The 20,937-nt window shown below is 45.0% G+C and overlaps 1 protein-coding gene across 4 annotated transcripts in view; it reads left to right on the top strand.

Annotated features, from left to right (window-relative positions):
• The window catches only part of Arhgap28 (Rho GTPase activating protein 28), a 154,194-nt gene that overhangs the window by 39,473 nt on the left and 93,784 nt on the right, over positions 1-20,937 (top strand). The window contains exon 1 of one of the 4 annotated variants that reach the window (XM_029531605.1): positions 14,391-14,510. The exons of 2 other annotated variants lie outside the window; for them this stretch is intronic. The gene's annotated coding sequence lies outside the window, so the exon portion shown is untranslated. Of the gene's footprint in view, positions 1-14,390; positions 14,511-14,679; positions 14,849-20,937 lie in introns of those variants that run through there. One more of the 4 variants, XM_029531606.1, reaches the window with a different exon arrangement.

The raw sequence follows: 20,937 nt of genomic DNA, 5'->3' as shown, positions 1-20,937 counted from the left end.
CCAGCCTGGTCTACCAAGTAAATACCAGGACAGCCAGAGCTATACAGAGAAACCCTGTCTTGAAAAACCAAAAAAAAAAAAAAAAAAAAAAAAAAGAAGGAGAAGATATCGTATACACGGAGGAGTTTTATTCATCCATAAAGAAAAATAAATCTTGAAATTCGCAGGAAAATCATCATGTTAATTTTTTTTTTAAAGACTGGGCTTCTTTGTGTAGCCCTGGCTGTCCTGGAATTCACTCTGAAGACCAGAGTGACCTCACACTCACCTGTCCCTGTCTCCTGAGTGCCGGGCTTGATGGCATATGCCACATGGCCAGCTATCACAGGTTCTCTCTTGTACGCAGAACCTAGCTCAGCAGATGCAGCTCGGTTGGCACAGTGCTTCTGTCATGCACAAACCCAGGGTTCTCTGCAACCACACAAGCTAGGTGCGGTGTCACATTCCTGGTGTAGGCAGAGAAGAGTTCAAAACCATGGTCAGTTACTTTAGGGCCAGCCTAGGATTCATGAGATCATGTCTCAAAAATAAAACTAGTAAGTAAAATGAATTTACAAATCGATGTATGTATGTGCGTGTATGTGTGCATGTATGTATGTATGTGCGTGTATGTGTGCATGTATGTATGTATGTGCGTGTATGTGTGCATGTGCGTGTATGTGTGCATGTGAGTATGTGAGTATGTGTATGTGTGTGTCTGTGTCCGTGTATATGTGAGTATGTGTGTGTGTGTGTGTGTGTGTGTGTCTGTGTGTTGGTCATGCGCACCTGCATACATTTAGTAAGACTGGGAAAAGAATCCAGGGACAAGAGGAAGAAATTTAAGGGAGCCTAGAAGGAGGGGGTAATGAGATACCTCTGGCATTAATGAAGATGTGGGGCTATCTCAGGGAAGGGAAGGAATCGGTTCTAGGGTACTTGTGGCCACAGTAGAGAGAGAGGCATAGGAAGGGAGGGAACTAGAACAGAACATACGGATGCATGTGTACGGATGCATGTGTACGGATGCATGTGTACGTCTACTGGCTGGTTTGGTATGTCAGCTTGACACGAGCTGGAGTTATCACAGAGAAAGGAGCCTCCCTTGAGGAAATGCCTCCATGAGATCCAGCTGAGAAGCATTTTCTCAGTTAGTGATGGGGGGAGCATTCCTGGACTGGTGGTCCTGGGTTCTATAGGAAAGCAGCCTGAACAAGCCAGTGGAGGCAAGCCAGTAACATCCCCTCCCCCCATGGCCTCTGCATCAGCTCCTGCTTCCTGACCTGCTTGAGTTCCAGTCCTGACTTGGTCATGATGTTTTGTGCAGGAATACAAATGCTAAGTCACTATGGAAATGCCATGGGGACCCCATTAGTTTGCTAACTTAAACAATAATTTAAAAAAGAACACAGGTGAGGTGCATCTAATAAATTGTTTATCATTAAGTGAACAGGCGAGATTTCTTAGAGCTAATAACATCCTGATAGTGTTTTAAAAGATAACAGAGAAAGAGAAGGGGGAAGGGGGGAGGGGGGAGGGAGGGAGGGAGGGAGGGAGGGAGAGAGAGAGAGAGAGAGAGAGAGAGAGAGAGAGAGAGAGAGAGAGAGAGAGAGAGAGAGAGAGATTGACTTTACAGTCTTGTACATACAAAACACACCTTTTTACCAATGAATGACATCCCAACACTGAAGTTTGTTGTTTTTTTTTTTAATGAAAATCTAGAAAATGGCCTTTAAATGTAACATATATGGAGGATATCTGTGAGTCTCACTCAGTGTAGTGCCCAAGTATATGAACTGCCATATTGAACATATAACGTGGAGACATAAATACTTGTATGTAGAAAAACTGGTATTCCTTATTTCCATTAACTTGGCATATACGACTTTAATATTTTGATATCTGCATCAGTAAAATAGCAATGTAGGGAAGAGAAACCAAATTCAGGTGTTTTCTCTGGAGGATGGGGATGTACACCTGTGTTCAGAGCATCTCTGAATACTGTTGCTAGAGCTGCTTTTGGTGTCCCTGGTCTGGGCCCAGGATGTTTGGTTTCCCCCCTTTAGGAAGTTAGGTCTGAAAAAAAATGGAAGTCTCAGAGTTGCTGCTTCAGATGTGACTTGGGTGGGACATTTCAGATAATATGAAGGCTCACTCCCTAGTGTGCACTTTGTAAAGGATCCTGTCTTCATTATTCCTAAAAAATCTAGGAGGAAAAAAAAAAATCCAGAAACAGCTTCCTCTACTCTCCACGCATATACATGCAGTACAGGAACCGAGTTTGTAGTTTATGTATCCATGTGATCGGTAGCTTCCTAGTAGAGGAACATTTGTCTCTCATTTGCTTACCTTGTCCTGATAGCAATCCTGGTTCCTCAGCGTGTGTACCGTGGGCTACTTTATACTAGCTCAATTGAAACTGAAGTCGTGATGCTTAATAAATTAATGTTTTTGTTCACCCGGGATTGAGCAGAGACACTTATTAAGTGGCACTGCTGAGTGTCACGCCTTCCCTCCTGTCGGTGCTGAGAGTACCTGTCGGTGCTGAGAGTACAGTGGTGCACAGCGGGAACCGGGAAGGGGACTCGTGTGGTGTAAACACCCTAGAGAAGCAGATGGTCACGCGAGTAAATGGTTAATCTGTATCTTATGATTTTTATAATAAATCACTTTAGATTCCCGCCCTGGAGGGACGTGGGATAAGGTGAGCTGCGGTATCAGAGAACTAGATGAAAGGTTGCCATTATTTAAAACAGAATATTAGGATGGGGGGGGGGGCGCTTTGCTCTCGGTTCATTTACGGAGATGAATGTGACTTTCTGACGGCGGCGGCTTCTGTCCTTCCCGTGGTTCATTTTCAACAGTGAACCCATCATGGAAAGTAGCTTACGAGAGAAGCTGTTGAAAGAAGGCAAGGCATTCAGGCCTTCCTCGAAATACGAGGGGAAAGCAGCCGTCATCCCGAGACTTCATGCCCTCCGTAGGCACGGTGGAATTACTAATCCTTGCCAGTAGCCGTCATTGGCCGTTCCCAGCTCTCCGTAAACTAGGTCTTCTTGCCAACCTGTGCTCAGGGCACGGTCCCGTCTCACTTGCTTCCTCTGGCTTTGTTCCCAGCAGCCATTCTGGGACTGCTCAAGTTGTCAAGGAAGCCAGAGCCTCACGTACAGATTTCTTCACTCCCAGAAAAAAAGACACGCATGGGTATCCAACCCTACTTGATCCCTTCCTTGGGCAGGTTGGGTGGTAGCTCAGTAGGTGAAGTGATGGCTGCATGTGTGCGGAGACCGGGGATTGGCTTCCTAGCACCCGTGTAAAAGTAAGACCTGGTGTGCCCACAACCCCAGTGCTGGTGAGGCAGACATAGCCAGAACCCTGTAGCTCACTGGCTAGCCGAATCAGTGAGCTGTGGGTTCCGTGAGATCATGCATTTTTATCGTTCTGGACCTGGCTTATTTTACACAACCCAGTTCTAGCGATGTTGTTTCCAGATAAAAAAGACTCTTTCTTAAAAATGTGTGGCCGTACAGCCACTTTTCTGCATCCACTCATCAGCCTGTGGGGACTTTGTTTTCATTTTTTGACTCTCAGGAGTGGCCCCGTAATAAACATGGGGGTCATGGTCGTCTTCCGTACAGATCTTACTTTCTCTGGCTGTGTGCCCAGGAGTGGGGTTTCTGGGTGATAGGTTAGTTCTGGTTCTAATGTTTTAAGGAATCTCTATTCTGACTTGCATAGTGACTATGTTAATTTGAGGTGCCTCCGACACCGTACAGGGGTTCTGATTTCCTCCACATCCTCGCCAACTCGTGTCATCTTTTAGACAGTTATGTTGATGAGGTCGGGGGGGGGGCACATACATCTCGGCTGCCTGCTGCTGTGTGTCTCTAATGTGGGCCTGGCATGGTCAGGCACTAAAAAAATAGTTGTTGAGGGAAGGATCCGTTTCCTGTGTCTCAGTCTGAGCCTGGGCCAAGGTGAAGCATGCTCCATGCTACAGAGATTGGATTTATGTTCTGAAATGAGGTGAATGTCCACACAGCTCCTCCCGCCACCTGCCTCTGTACCTTCTCTTTCCCTAGCTACACCCCACATAGCTTATTGAGTAATCGCCTTGGAGATTGGCTATGCAGCCACATACACAAAAAACCAAAACAAACAAACAAACAAAAAAACCCCACAAAACAAAACAAAACAAACAACAAAACAAAACAAAACAAAACAAAAACAGGGGGAGTTAGAAAAATACTAAAATCAGATAATTACTAGATAGTAATACCGCATCAGGTTGCCAAGTCTCCTGGTTTCTCTATTTTCTTGCCTCCCCTATTTCAGAAGATATAAGACTTATATAGATAAAAGATTCTCTTTATTATGCATTTGAAGCTATCTAGGCCTTTGCTTCATTGAACGAGATAAGTATATTACCCTGATATTGAGATCAGACCTTCTGATGTGGAAATTGCCTCCAAAGATAAGTCAGGTTATTAAATTACCACTCTCCGAATTATTGCCCTTGTAGACTTCTCATTTGCATCAGGACATCATTTAGTTCATGTACAAGAACACTCAAGATGCTGCTGTCTGCTGCCCGCCATGGTGTTTAAAGCCACCAGTCTCTCTCTTTTTGCTCTACCTGTTGTACAGAAACTCAAACTGGTATTTAGACTTAGCTAGATGTGGACCATTTTTTGACCTGTGGTCATAGACACATATATGGGTCAGGGATCACAAACATGCTAATGTCACATGTGTTTTGATGGTGATGAATGGGTTGGGTTCCACCAAGCTTAAGGCTGACTCTTAATCTCTGGCCAGAATTCCAATCTGGCTTTATGTAAGTTTTTTGTTTGTTTGTTTTTTTGTTTTGTTTTTCCTGCTGTTTGAGTACAAATAAACTTTCATGGCAAGTGCCCAGACAATCTGAACATTGGGATAATTCTTCAAGTTGTACTGAAAGAAAACCCACTGGACAGAGGAGAGGAAAACAAGAAAAGCTGCTACCACCTCTACCTGCTCAGGAGGTCATGAAGAGCACAGTTCTCTCTCTCTCTCTCTCTCTCTCTCTCTCTCTCTCTCTCTCTCTCTCTCTGTGTATGTGTGTGTGTGTGTGTGTTGTAGAACCTCATATTGAGCATGCTCAGGAAAGTAATGCTTAACTCAGCAAGCTCAGGAAAACCACCCCTATACACATATGTATAGATCCCTTGACGCGGAACCTCCTGTTTCCTGAGTTGCGGAGCACACCGCTTTGGGAGTAACTGTAGGTCGTAAAGCATCTCCTGCTCTTCTGTCTTGGCTATGCTTAGTTTTGTTGTGTGCTTACCAACACAGTAACCCATTGGGTTTAGTTCGAATAATAAACACATGGAAGAGAGGCTTCAAATGCTGTTAAGAGTCCATAGGAAAATGATGCATGTCTCAAAGAAGGCCTCAGCCAGGGACTAACTTGGTCCAGACATTGAATACCGTGCCTTCAAGACCTCAAGTTTGTTGGACTCTTTGAGGTTGAAATCCAGTGGAGAATGACTATCTGCTGGCAGTGAGCACGCTGCGTCATATTGTGTTTGGAAGCAGCTTTTCTTAGAGTCCAGATCAATAGTTACTTCCGCATCCAATCTCTGTGTCTAGTCAACTCCAGTCTGAAGACAGTCATTGGACTTGGCATGCTATAGCCTGATCTAAGTATCGAAAGTTTGTAGGTGGGTGTAAGATGGCTCGGTAGATAAAGGCTCTTGCCACCAAGGCACTGATGACCTTAGTTCAGTGGTACAAAGGGAGAACGGTCTCCTATTGTCTTCTGACTTCCTGGGGTGACTACAGAGGTCACCTGCCAAGATACAAATAAATAAATGAATAATACCTGTGAAAGATTTTTTTTTTTAAATAAAACAGACATTGTAGGTGTTGGTTGCATACCAGGTGTTTCTGTTTAAGAAAAACAGGAAGCAAAACTTCTGACTCAACACAAATGCTGGCCACAGACTTTAGCCACCAGGACCAGTGTCATCAGTGGGAGCCAGGCCTTCCCTGTGTGTTTAGGAATGAGGCCCATCTTTAGGTTTTCATTCTCAGAACCACTTTGTGTGGGTTTTCTGAGTTAGACCTGGTTTTGTACAGTGGAGCAGGCCTGTGCCAGTGTCTTCTATGCACATTCGTATTGCATGTTGCTCTGTTGCTGGGGAGTAGTGTATCAGTAAAGGCTTCTGAGCCTGGAGTTTTCCCAGTGGGAGTACCCTACATTCAAGATCAGCATGTTTAAACATATGAGTAGATTCCATTTCTCCCTGTCAGTTCCAGTAATTCATCTTGCATGGACTATATCTCTTTCATATAAACTGGGGTTTCTTGGCATACACTGCGTACCAGTTAAGAATACGTCATTATCATCTGTTTTCCATTTGTAGGGTAGGGTTTGGGGATCATCTTCTGTTTTCTGATACTGATAGTCTTTATCTTTTCTTGGCTCTTTTTTTTTTTCCTTAATAAAAGAACAATCAAGCCCATGACTGTTCCCAACATGATCCTGGAGTTAGAGCTTGTCAGCCCAGCACCAGCCTTCTCATGCTAGGCCCTGCCCATGGGGCTGTTTGAGATTGGAGGGGGCCCTGTACGGCAGCTTGGGACTCCAAGTTAGAGAGACATCTGAGAAGACAACATGAGCGAGAGGTGGGGGAGGACACCTTTGCTTTGGCTCAAAGTTTCCACTCCTGGTCACCTTGCCCTAGTGCGCTCTGGCCTGTAACAAGGCTGAGTATCACGGAAGAAGCAGTGGAATGACACTCTTACCATCAAGGTGGTCTGAGGCCAACAGAGGGATCCAGAAAGAGGTCCAGAGAAGATAAAAACCCAACGACATCCTTAATGACCTACTCCTTCCTAAGTTTCCAGTGTGCTTTCAAACCTCACCATCAATGGGGATCAAGACTACAACGTAGGCTTCTGCCGAGGGCATTTCATATCCAAACTGCCATACTTTTACTGCCCAAGTTATCTTTTTCTCTTTCTGCATTGGCAGATCTTCATTGGTGTGTGTGTGTGTGTGTGTGTGTGTGTGTGTGTGCGCGCGCGCGCGCGCGTGCACGCGCATGCACACACGTGTCTTCTGGCCTTATCTTGGTGCTGCTTACTCTCCCATGACTATTCTGCCAGTCTCCATTGACCTTGTCTCACACCTGCTACATGTAGGTGACACAGGGGTCGACTGTGCTTTATTGAGTGTGATCATCCCAGCAGCCTTAGACTTAGCATTTATGTGGTACAGTTAGTCTACACTGTGACTTCCACTGTGTGGTGCCTGTGTCCTTACCAGTTACAGTGTACTTCCTGTGAACCTTGTGTGGTGTCTGTGACTTTATAGTTACAGTGTATTTCCCCTGGGTGGTGGATGTAGCTGGTGTCTGTGTTTTATGGTTACATTGTGTTTCCTGTGGATGGTAGCTGTGTCGGGTGCCTGGGTCTTTCTAGTTAGAGTTTGTTTCCTGTGGGTGGTGGATATGTGCAGCTGTAGTTGCCCACTGTTTCCTCTTCACCTTTCTCCCCATTTTTTTTCTGGCCTTCTTTTGGATTCTTGGAAAAAAAATTTTTTTAATTCTTTTTTTTGTCTTGTCTTTTGATACATCTCTTTGTTCAGTGCTTTTATACTTTACACTACCAGATTTCAATTCTCCGTATCATTTTTCACATTCAGTGTAAGAACCTGATGCCTTTGTAATTTTTGCTTTCTCCATCCTGAACTGCTGGCTGCCATTGCCATACAATGCATTTGCAGCATCCGTCACATGCTGTACGATATATTGTTGCTATTTTTGTTTTAAGTCACTCTTACTTGAAAGGAATAAAAAGCAAGAAAACAGGTTTCTCTTTGTGTCCGTACCTCCCTCCCACCCCAAAGCTTTGATTCTCTGGTGTTATTCCAAGTTTCCATTGAGTATCATTTTGCCAGAACTTAAACTCTCTCCAATACTTCTTAAAGGGCAGAGTGGCTGCCTGTGTGTCCTCTGTGCTCCTGAATATGTCTAAGACATTATTTATCCAGTTTTTTTTCCCAAGAAAACACTCCACTGGATATAGAATTAGAAGCTAAGCATTTTTTTTTTTTCTTTCAGCCCTCTAGAGATGCCCTTTTCCCGCCTTTTGCTGCAGCTTCTTCTGATGTTATTTCATGCTCTCTCTTTCCCTTGTCATTGTGGACCTCTGTCTCTACTCTGTTGCTTCTGGTATTTGTTCTTTATTTGTTTTTCAGTGAGGGTATCATGACACAAGACTTCGTTTCCCTTTTCCTTGTCTTTTCTTGGAGTTCACTGAGTTTCTTCAAGCTGTGATTTATCATTTCCAACAGATTTGGGGTGGGGGATTTCAACCACTATTTTTTTTTTAAATTGGTTTCCATCCCCCCAGGTCCTATCTAGGACTCCATTAACAGGTCTGTTAGATTATTCTTTGTCCCACAGGTCACCGGGAAACTCTTCAGTTCTTGCACCCCCTCCCCAACCTTGTCTGTTCCAGTTTGGATTTTTTTTTCATATTGTTTAGTCTTCAAATTTATTGGATTCTTATTTTGTGACTATCCATGGACTGATAAGCCTGTCTAATATATTCTTCATTTCAGACATATCTTTCATCTCCAGAGAGTCTCAAGGTTCTTGTCTTCCATCTGTCCCCTTGTGGGTTTCCTTTTAGGCGTTTTTGTAATCTGAGCATGTTTACACTTGGGCTTCCATTTGCTGGTGTGTGAGGTCCACCATCCAGCGGTGTCTAAATCCCTGTGACTGTCCCCCCTTCTTTCCTTGCATGGGGGTTACATTTGCCTGAATGCTGGGCTTGTGTTCGTCTTGTTGCTGTTTAGTACAAGATAAGTGAAGGTTTTGTTTTATTTCCATTAAAATGTTTAGGGCAGACCTTAGCCTTTCAGAAATGACCGAGCTTCACCGAAGTAGAGTTCTGAGGTCGTGACCTAATGCCCCAGACTCTCTGACAAAGACTTTCTATTCCCACTGGACAAGGCTCACATGTCAGCCAGGCAAAGGGGACTTGGGGGGATTGTTTAACTTATAGAAACTCATTTGTTTTTTGTCAGACTCCATAAAGTTGACCCTGAACACTGTGACCTGATATTCAGCCTCAAACCCAAGGAAATGCCTTGTGGATTCTTGAGCTCTTTGTCTGCCTCACTCCTTCCTGTCTGGCACTTGGTGCTTTCCCTCGCAGATTCTTTCTGCCTGAGCCTCCCAGAATGCCATTCTGTGTCCCCAGCTGAAGGAGACCACAGTGCTCTTGAGTTTGGTCTCCCTCTGCAGTTGGAGCCTCCTGTCAGACAGAGAGAAAGCTGGGATTAACTCCCAGAAAGCCCTGCTTGGTCCCTCGTCTCTGGACCTCATCCTGGACTTCCTGTGCCTCATATCTGTAAACAGTTGCTTAGAGTTAATCTGGTTTCATAGTTGTTTATAGTTGAAAGGACAATCTCATCAGTTTATGAGGACATACTATGAGCCTTCTAGACACTAAGGCACCCTTGGAGACGCTCTACAGAATAATACAGGAGATCACTGAGTGCAGGGTCAGTTGTACTGAGATTGGACCCAGGACTGAGGAGGCTCGTCTCAGACAGGTAAGTGGTATGGCAGTTGGGAGGTACGGGGTGATTTGGGACTCTCACTCTTTCCGAAACCCTCTTCTACGTCATCTTTCATGTATCAAGTATGTGGGTCCGGGGCAGCTTGTGTTGTTCAGATTCTTCCAGGTGTCAGAAGGAATCTCCTATTGTATGGGTTTAAGTATCTCTGTCCATTCAAATGTGTTTTGTTTGTTTTTTTGTGTCTCTATATCTGAGCTGTCAACTGAGGATTTCTAAAAGTACTACGTTAAGGGGTTGGCATTTATGGTTTGTTTCATTATTGCCAAGACCTGACAAGGTGGTCATTTTCATTCCTGAAGAAAGCACAGTTCAGGGAGATTGAGAAGTTTGTCTGAGATCATTCAGCTGAAAGTGGATGCAAACCCATGCCCTTCTTACTTTGTGCTGAGTATTCTGGTTTTGAGACAATGTTGCCTGTATCCCAGGCTGGCGCCCAGGCCACTTTCTAGCTGAGGATGATCTTCCGGTCCTCTTGCCTCTGCCTCTCAGACACAGTTACTTACAGACATGTTCCAGGAAGGCTCAGTTTACTGCGGATGAAACCCAGGGCTCATGACTGCTGAGCAAGCACTCTTCCATCTGAGCTACAGCCTTAACCTGTGTACTTGGCAAGTTTGATGTCAGGCTGTATGTCCCTCCCTTATTACATGCTACCTTTGTTGGCTACTGTGATTTCTGTCTGTCTTCTTAGCATTTGCATCAGTTGTAGAGTAGGAAGGTTAACCTGTCAGTCGGTGTCAGCTTCCGAGCACAGCCCAGTCTCCCTGCAGCAAGTTAGGATGGAGACAAAGAGCAAGAGATACTGTCTCTGTTACTCACCTTCAGAAAGACATAGTCCTGCACTCTTGGAATTAATGTAACAATACTTCTCTGTGGAGATGAACCCCTCAGTGTGACTTTGTTTTACCTGCCTTATTCCTTACAGGTTAGTTACTGGAGCCAGCTAGTAGGGAAGTTTTACCCACTATAAGGCCGCACAACAAAGAACAAGGAAAACCATTTTTTTTTTTTTTTTTATTGTGATGTGTGTGTACTTGGGATCTGCGAACAGCAGGCACAGTTCTGTGATATTTGTTCCTTTATTGTCAGACCTATAAATTCTCTTCTCCTACAAGACAGATCTTTATATGTTCTATCCTGTAGAAAAACATTTATCTAATACTAGCCATGTTAGATGTTCCCCAGTTATTGATAGATTGCATTGAAGTGAAACTTGCATAACAACAAACACAGCCTACCAGAGCCCTGGCCGGCTCCCTGACATTATCTTTTTATTCACTAATCAAATACAGTGGGTGCAGGTCTTGATTAAGTGTGCCAGAAAGGGGGCTGTAAAGGATTTCTACTGCAGCTACCTGGCTACAGAGCAGCATGCCTGGGGAGGAATGCTAGAGCTTCTGGGAGCTTCGCAGAGCCCCAGCCTCCCCTCCCCCAGCCCCAGGCTGAAGTTGCTGTTCTGGAAAAGGCAGAGTTAGTAGTGCCTTGATCCCCTCCTGGAGCTGAGTTCACAAACTCTGTGCACTTTCCAGGCTGGAAGCTAAGTGCAAGCTGAGAAACCCCAAACTGCTAAAAATCCGTTTCAGAAGTCTGTAGAATCTGTAATCAGTCCATTAAAAACGCCTCCTGGAGTTTGCAGTTCTGAGCTAGAGGAGAAACTAGAGGAAGAAGAGGGGGAACCCTTTCTTGGAAAAGTGAGGTCAGAGAGAGAGGTGAGAGCAGTTCCTTGTGGACAGCAGAAGTTCTTCTGCGGCTTGTGTCTGTGGAGGATGCAGCCGTCTGTCTTCTCACACACGAGACAGGTGCTTGCCCTTCCACAGAGGTGAACCCCTGGCTTCGGTGGAGTCTGGTGTTCTTTCACCACCTTCCTCTGTTCTTTGGAGACTTGTCATGCGAAATCTGTAGAAGGCTTACATATAAGATCGGACTGGTTCTATTTGGGAACTGAACTGACGTCATTCAGAGCTAGCAATGCTAAATATTTATTTTCCGTGATTACCACTTACAAGGACAGCTTAATGGGATTGGTCTCATTTTACATTAAAAAGCAGGAGCCTGAAGAGTCCTGGGCCAGGGAAGTTCTCTTCCTGAAGAAAAGGAGGAAAGCCCACGAGAAGTAGGGGAGCAGTGTGCCACAGGACCTTTTCATGTGAGCACTGTTGAAAGTCTGATCTCTCTTAGTCTCTACATTAAACGGACAAATACCCAATGAAACCACTTTCTTCCTTACGCGTGGATTCATGAATAACCACCAAGGAATTTGTCTGCTGTGACCTCGTCTCAGGCAGTAAAGAGAAAACCTAAACAGTGGATTGTTTCATATACTATCTTCTCCCCCAGCCATGCTTGTATCAAACATTAGTAAGTGGCTCATAAGAGCCACAAGGGACCCAAGTCTTTATTCTTCATGTCAGGGTAATGCTCTTAAAAAAAAAAAAAAATTCAGTGAGTCTCCTGACACCCTCCTGACACCCTCTCCGGGGTATACAGGGCTCAAGAGAGCAAGCTTAGAGGTTTAACAGAAACAGGCATGAGAAACTCAAAAGTGAAGTTCTCTTCAGTGAGTTAACTTCTACTGAGCATTGCACCTATGGTCCCGTGTATATTCCAGACTTGACTCCCCAGAAAACCAGTCCTGAGTGTGGGTGCATCTGGGAAGCATGATACTGAGCAAGAGGACTCCTGCTCAGAAAGACACAAACTGCACAACCTCCCTCACACACTAACCCTTTTGTATGCTGTATGCATGTGTGTGTGTGTGTGTGTGTGTGTGTGTGTGTGTGTGAACTCATGTGGACAGAGCCTCACAGATACTAGGAAGGAGACCAGCACAGGGCAGCAGGAGGTGATCAAAAAGGATGGGGGTGGGGTTGGACACAGAACACAGAGGAAAGGAGATGGGAAGGGGGCAGGTCATAAGGGGTCAGAGGTGAGGGGGGAGATGCGCATGTGGGAAGGAGCATCACTAAAATACACTTTGTTTAAAAATCTCAACGATATCTAAACCTTTGCTCTAGTTTAAATAGTAAAAATAAAAGTAAATGTACAGCTCTGATTTTGAGATTATTTTCAAAAGCTTTTCCTCCTCTCACTAACCCTCCCCCCCCACCCCCACCCCCCAGGGATTTCCTCCTTGGAAGTGGCTGCTGTGTGCACACACTACTGTGGTGTGGTGCCTACGCACCATATATCCCATACATATTCCAGATATCTGAGATCTACTGTAAGATTTTAGAGCTCAGAACCATTTTTTTTTTTTTTTTTTTTTAAGGCTTTGGGACATTTGCACGTCCCAGATCAGAATGTCTGAAACTGGAAGTCCAGACTCAAAGGGATACTCTGAAGGTTCCATTTTGGGGAGCCATTCAGATTTGGGGTTTCATACAGATGCTCAGCCTGAACTCATGTCAGTCAGTCAAACACTGTGCCTGGTTTTGTCAGAAATGATGGACTTATCCTCTCATTCACTTAACCGTGATTTATTTACTACCCACTGACATGTATTTAGTGATGTTATGTGCCCAGAACAGTTAACGGCACTGAAACTGTTCAACTGGAGAGCAAGTGAGTTTTCTACCTCTCCTTAAATCCTCATGCTCACGGGGCAATTGCCTAGCATGTAAACAAAAATACCATTTTTAATTAAAATCATTTTTTTTTTCCTGTGCTGGGAATTGAACCTGAGTTTCAGAGCAAGCTAGACAAGCACTCTACAACTTAGCTACAGTTCTAACCTGTAATTTTTGAGAGGATATATGTTGGCTTTTAAAAATCTAGCTACTGCTGTCTGATAAGTCTGTAACAATAGTCAGGAAGTTAAGCATCATGCTGTAATTACAGAATGGTCGTGTGTGTGTGTTGTGTGTGTGTTTGTGTATGTGTGTATGTTGTGTGAATATGTATGTGCATGTATGTGAGTGTATATGTGCATGTGAGTGTGTGCTTGTGTTTTGTGATCATATATGAGTGTATATGTGCTTATGTGTGAGTGTATATGTGCATATGTGTGAGTGTATATGTGCATATATGTGAGTTCTGTGAGCGTATATATGAGTATATGAGTATAATTGAGTGTGCATGAGTGTGTTTGTGAGTGTGTTTTGTGAGTATATGTGTGTTGTATGAGTATATATGTGTGTGTGTTGTGTGAGTATATGTGTGTTGTGTGAGCATATATGTGTGTATATGAGTGTATGTGTGCATGTGTGAGTGTACTTGTATTTTGTGATCATATATGTGTTTATGTGCTTATGTGTGAGTGTATATGTGCATATGTGTGAGTTGTGTGAGCATATATATGAGTATGTGAGTGTAATTGAGTGTGTATGAGTGTGTTTGTGAGTGTGTGTGTGTGTATGTGTGTGTGTGTGTGTATGTGTGTTGCTGGGGATGGAACACAAGAGCTTTCTGCATGCCAAGCCCCATTTTCCACTGATCTGACTTTCAGATGAGCCTAAGCATGAGACCTTTTCTATTCACTGCTCACACTTCTCTCAGAGACTTTGCAAAGTAAGCGTTATTAGTCCCAAGAACTCAGATGAACAACTTTGAGGTCCAGAAGAGACTGAATTGTGTCAAGATCTTAGAAGCTTTCAGTGGCAAAGCTGTCTGCAATGAAACCCTTACCTTCTGACCATAGGCGCAGTTTGTGTCTGCATTATGGCTCGGCACATATTGAATTAATCAGCCACAAATTCTTTCCCTTCTACATTTCACATTAAAAGTCTGAAAAGAGAAACCCTTCTATATCACAAGAGATCCAGCTTTTGCCTCCGACTCTTACAGAACTTCTAATGGAGCCCGTGTCTACTTAGGGAAGGCATGGCTCTAGATCTCAGCCTTCACTCACTGCCACGCTTCTCCAGGTCAGCTTCCTACTGCTAATTGCACTTTGAAAGTAAGTCTTCCTTGGGGAAATGGATGGAAGTTTGAGCTCAGACACAAACAGGAAGACAGTGAGGCAGCGTTTGTCCGGCAAGCACAACCTCCTTAAATAGCTGAAGCAAGAAGGGAATCCGTTGTCCACAGAGCCCAGAAACTCCACTGCCCTTTGTTCCTAAGCCACAGGTCCCAGCCTTGCTCCTGTCCTCTGGGGACAGGGCAGCACTTGGTGGTGTGTGGTGAAGGCTGGCTGGAGATGGCTCTCCTGCCTCCAGGTCCTGAGGGCACAGCATGGTAGAGCTGTACTGTGCCTCTCTCAGAGTGCTGGTGACAAGACATTTGCCCTGCTGACCGGTAAGTCTTGATGCTTCTTCCAGCATCAACTCAGGCTTTGGACTCCTTTCTGAGGCTTTAAAAGAAGGAGCAAAGTTGGCTGCCAGGGCCGTTTGTGAAGTCCAGTTTCCGATGGATGCTTTGGTGGCTCTGGTGATAATCATCTTGGGAGTTTATGGGTACACAGTGTGATGATTGTAAGTTGTGATCTTTTCAGTCCCTTAAAGCAGGTTGTTTTAAAATTTGATGGTGTTAATGTGAGCTGCTAATACTCGGTATAGAAAGAAATAAAGTAAATCTTGTTACTACTATGAACGACTGATTTCTAATAGATGTCTTAGCAATAAATGTCCTAAAGACTCTCTGTTGCAATTCCGGGTTTGAGGTGGGTGGCTTGAAACAATCTAATCCAATCTTTCCAGGTAGCTGTCTAATTTTAGTAACATTTACTGAAGTAGACTCGGGCCAGGTGTTCCACCCGGGTGGAAGCACTTTTCTTCTCTAGTCAGGGTAACAAGCCTTTCAGCTTGATTTCAGTTCTGGGACAAAGGACATCACCATCCAGGAGTGGCCTTTGCTCTGGTCCCACAGAAGGTGGGTGGGTAGGACCTTTCATTCTGTAACTGCTCCACAGGGTACCCTTCTGCCCTGGGGTGTGGGGGCTTGGAGTTTGGACGATCCATATCTGTTCCTTGCATCTGCCCTTCCTTTGCCTGGTCTCTGTCTTGTTTCCTGTGTGCAGGCTCCTCCAGATTAATTAGCACCCATGTTTACTGTGTGGGGAAACCCAGGCCTAATGAGCTTATTTGCAGGGCCTTTAGATGCAGAAACACAACCTCTGTCTCTTCTTTGCAAACCTTCCCTGGACCTGTCTGCACTGTATATGTGAGGACACAGGAGCCAGGGGAGGCAGGACAGCTGAGGGTTTGAATTTCTCTGATGGAGTGTTTTCTTGTTGTTGTTGTTGTTTGTTTTTTGTTTTTTTTAACTTAAATACACTATCTTTATATTTTAAGAACTGCATCTATAGTTACTTTGTCTTAAAATTGTTCTAACTTTTGCATTTCATAATCCAAAAGTAAAGATCACTTGGACCCCAAGCACTTTCTTTTTGGAGTCTCCCAGAGACTCCAGAAAGTCCCCCCCCCCACCTTGATGAAATGTCGCTTGTTTTATAATGTATGCAATAGTGAGTGGTTACAACTTTTATCTTGGATTTCGGTCATAAACAAAAAAGCAACTGAGAATTACAGACCTGGCGTGCCATAAACATTTCCAGCACGAAGCCTAGGGTGGGACTATGAGCTTGACCCCCCTCGTTTTTGAAAATAATGACTCGCTTTATAAATTCATTAAATTTAATGACTAAAATAATTTTTAACAAATGACTCGTGCCCCAGTGGGCATCTCCTAACAGGAGCCCCCTTCCTTAAGTCTTTAGGCAATAATGAATTCGCTTCCTATGCATTCTTTCTCACAGCTGGGGTTCCGTATATAATTACCCCTGCCTTCCAGCCACTACCTTTGGACAGGTGTCTGTCTTCTACAGACAAAATTTCGTAAAGGCCCCTGCTAAACTCCAGGCTAAAGATTCATTGACTAGCAGTTGAGCTAATCCAAAGCAAAAATATGACTAATGTTTAGATTTGGGAATGTAAACCAAGGACTTTGTATGATCATAAAGGAAGAGAAGCGTGGCGGTGGGGCAGGACCACACTTAACCAATTGGTCCGGGGGGGGGGGGCATCTTTTACAGATAAGGGACTCCAAAGATGATGGCACAATCACAGTAGGGCTTATTTGCCAAGGTTCCGCCTGAATCTAAAAAAATACATAAATAAAATAGCTTGTAAGACGAGCTAAAAGGGAATCTGTAGCTCTCAAAGGTACGGGGTGACTAAGATTTACTGGGAGGCCGTAGTAATTTGAGCTGCCTGCAGGACTGCAGGTTTTAGATTAGGGCTAGAACAGAGAGGAATGCAGAGCCCTGCCCGGGAGCCTTCTGAAAGTTGAGGGTGAAACAGTTAAGAGGAGAAGTGCAATGAGGGCACAGAAGTCAGGAGATGCAGAGGTGAGGTGCTTGGGGCTCTGGGATATACTGGTGCTGAGTGATGAGACCAAGCGGAGACAGATGATCATATCCAGGACAGGCAACCCTACGCTTATCTGAGCAGAAGGAAGGAGAGGCCGGAAAGGGGGTCGTTTCTTAGGGACAGGGACACTTGTAGAGTACCTAAGGAGAAAGATTAAAGATTTAAAAAAAAAAAAAAAACACGCTGGAGGTTGTTTGGCAAGTTGATTTAGAGGGGCGCTCATTGTTAAATGACATCAGTGAGGCAAAAACAATAGGCTTGGAAGAACCCATTTTACTGAGCAAATTTCGAGGAGTAGGCAGGTAAACACGGAGCCTGTGGACCGGGAAGATTAGCCTGAGCCCTCTGCAGTTGCCAGCTGTGTTGACGTGAACACAGTCCTTGTGCATGCTCATGCCAAAATCGGCATCCAACAGGTAAGCAAGCACATTCCCTTCTTGGCTCCGTTCAGGTCACACCACAGTAGACTTCCCAAGAACCCAAGCGTCTTACAAAGTGGTGATTGGGAGCCGAGGCAGCCTGTGGTTTGCTTAGCAAGATTGGTTGGGCATGGTTCAGTGGTTCTGTTCACCAGAATGGCATGGGACTCTCTGGAGCCCAGATAAGTGGGCGGTGTGCATGGCTTGCCCTGCTATTCCATCCTGCTTCCCCTTGGGGCAGGATGCCTTCCACTGCCTTGGGGAGGAAAGCTGGGGCGCTGGGGGCTTCAGCAGCACTCTGGAAGGCATTTCACAGTGTGCCCAAACGTCCAGACGCTCAGCAGTGTGGAGAACCACAGTGACCTTAGAATAGTCTAGACAGACAGACAGAGGCTCAGTAGCCAAGACAGTGGAAGCGGTGGCCCATTTATTTCTCATGCACCATGTATTTATTTCGGTGTTTTTCTTTAATCCATTGTTCCTCGCTCCCTTCCTGTTTCTTTTGGCCTTCTTTCCTCCTTTCTTCCCTTCTCCCCTCCTTCCTTTTTTTTTTTTTTTTTTTTTTTTTCAGTAGGGTTTTCCCAAGCTGGCCTTAAACTAGCAATCCTCCTGCTTCAGCCTCCAAAGTGCTGGGGTTCCAGGTGTATTCCACTGTACTTGGCCTTGGAGCTTCTTTTTATAGTAGTGAATGGAATGTTTGCCATTCTTTCCTTTTAAACTTTGCCAGCCATGAATAATCCAGTAGGAACGAGTCTGCCTGGATACCCCGTGAAAACGTCATGGCCTTTGTTCTATGGTTTCTCCCCGAAAGTTTCTCTGTGACAGCATTAACCTACCCACATCCTTTTAAGTTACTCTGTTCTATGACCAATTTTCTTTTTTTTTAATTAGATATTTTCTTCATTTATATTTCAAATGCTATCCCCTCTCCTAGTTTCCTCTCTGAAAATCCTCTATACCCTCCCCCTCCTCCCTGCTCCCCAACGCACCCACTCCGGCTTCCTGGCCCTGGCATTCATTCCCTTATACTAAGGCAAGACCAAGGGCTTCTCCTTCCATTGATGGTTGACTAGGCCATCTTCTGCTACATATGCAGCTAGAGAAATGAGCTCTGGGGATACTGGTTAGTTCATATTGTTGTTCCTCCTATAGGTTGCAGATCCCTTCAGCTCCTTGGGTACTTTCTCTAGCTCCTCCATTGGGGACCCTGTGTTCCATCCAATAGATGACTGTGAACATCCACTTCTGTATTTGCCAGGCACTGGCCTAGCCTCACAGGAGACAGCTATATCAGGGTCCTGTCAGCAAAATCTTGTTGGCATCTGCAATAGTGCCTGGTTTTGGTGGTTGTTTATGGGATGGATCCCCAGGTGGGGCAGTCTCTGGATGGTCCTTCCTTCAGTCTCAGCTCCCAACTTTGTCTCTGTAACTCCTTCCATGGGTATTTTGTTCCCCCTTCTAAGAAGGAACGAAGTATCCACACTTTGGTCTTCCTTCTTCCTGAGTTTCATGTGTTTTTCAATTTGTATCTTGGGTATTCTAAGTTTCTGGACTAATATCCACTTATCTGAGAAGCACTGGACTCTTCCCAAGATGCCAGCAGAGCCCTCGAGCCCTTGACTCCTCTTTGCTTTATGTGAGCACTTCTTTCCAAATTGCTATTTGAAAAATAAATAAATAAACCCACCGAGGGGATCAAGTCCCTAGCAAATGCTGCTGTCAGCTCAGCTCTTGCCTCCTTGCTGTTTTTGATCCCCAAGAATCAGCTCATTGTAGGGGGGGCAGTTCATAACATACCTCTCTAGGTGTATAAGGGAAGTTCCACAAGCCTTTTGCAAACATAGTTTCATTAATTGCCGTACATGGCCCTGAAGAAGGCTTACAGGCAATGAACCTGAGCGGCTAAGGGTCTGGGTCAAGTTATAATTTCTAGCATCAGGTCAAAGAGGACTGGAAGTTGGATTCTGGGGCCTGGGGGTCCTTCCACACCCAGGGCCAAGTGAAGATCCCATGTGTTCTCCCTGTTCTGTGGTGTAGAGGCAGGAAAACGTGGAGGTTGCGGTGGCAATAGTTGTGGGTCTTTCCATTCTTCACTGAGGCTGCTTTCTGGCATTAACAAGTCTCCTGTGGGCTCTGTTTTCAGTCCTCATTTTTCAGTGTTGTGTGGAACCCAGGCGCAATCAAGCTGCTACCGAGCCCCGCCCAAGCCCCAGCCTGTCCATTATTTCATTTCCTATCTTGAGAGAGGGTCTGAACTGTGGAGCCTGTAGTGATCTCTAATTTAATTGAAAGACATGGAAGTCCGTGTTTTTCCATATTGCTCTCTCTCGAAGGACCAGGGAATCTATTCTTCTCCCCCTCTGACGCAAAGCTCATGTGTGCGGGGGCAGAGGGGGAGGCAGTGTACGTGCATAGGAACACAGCTGTGAGAGAAGCCAGTGAAGGGGTCACAATTGTGCATTCTTTGAGCGTTTTCACTACTCTGCGTACAATTCTACTGTTTACTGAAGGCTTGCCCCCTCCAACTCCTTCTTGACCTCTTTGGATTTATCTGCTGATCCCTTGGCCAGAGCCCGAATTCTGCCTCCTCCTCCCTAGCCGCAGGCAACCTTTGTTACTCTCCTGGAGATTGTAGTGCCCAGCTCTCCCATTCAGGATCCTTGTACTCTCCTTTGCGTGGTTCTCCTCGGTGCTGTGTTCTGTTTCCTGGGCTAGCCTGCTCACCTGGACTAGTCTGCTCACTTGCATAGACTAGGAGGGGTTGATCTTCACCTACAGTCCTTGTGACGTCCCCTGGGTCCTGTTCTTTAATGTGGGGGTCTCCACAGATCGTTCTCCAAGACTTCCCCGGAACTTCCGAATTTCTCTGGAGATGTCAACTCTTTTCAAGCTGGCATGGCTTTTCACCTTCCCCCTGACAGACGATGTTTCGCTGAAGTCATTAGCCTGGTGACATCCTCCCTTCAGTAGGCTTCCCAACATGGAATCCTGGTTCTGCTGTACTCAGGTCGGCTATGTCCTGACTGTACGATATGGTCAACTGCTAATGCTTTTTGTGCTGTGGGCCTGACACAGGTTGCTGTTGGGTTTCAGAGAAAAACAAATAGCAGTTGGGTATGCTGAAGAATGGAACTTAGTGTTTTGAGGTCGAAGCTTGGAGAATTCGAAACCTGTATGACTTGTCCGATAAATGCCATGGGAAGAGCTTCGAGTAAAAGGATGGGAAGAGGATGAAGAAAAGTGAAACAAAGCAAGAAGGCCACCAGTTGTGAGGTAGCACCTCTGCTTGGCATTGTCATATAGTGCGCTAGGAGGTCTCTGGATGTAGGTCCTCCTTACATGGTACCTTTTTTGTTGTTGTTTTAAAGTAAATTACCGCAGTCACAGAATTCCCATGGATTGATAACCAGCCCATTAATGATCTCCAGGTTTCTCCTGAAGCGCCCTGCATGTCTCAGTTCCCAGGCCTTAAAAACCTGCGTGCCCTGTAATTGTCTGGTGGTTCCTGCTTTCGGTAAGAAGAAATTGCTTGTATTGTTCATTCATAAGTAGATTTTTGGCAACAGTCACTGCATGAAAAACAAAAATACTGCAAGTA

The sequence above is a fragment of the Mus pahari genome, chromosome 18 (genome assembly GCF_900095145.1).
Source record: "Mus pahari chromosome 18, PAHARI_EIJ_v1.1, whole genome shotgun sequence".
In the NCBI taxonomy this organism is placed as follows: domain Eukaryota; kingdom Metazoa; phylum Chordata; class Mammalia; order Rodentia; family Muridae; genus Mus; species Mus pahari.
The sequence above is the reverse complement of the archived record's forward strand: the minus strand, read 5'-3'. Positions and strand labels throughout refer to the sequence as shown.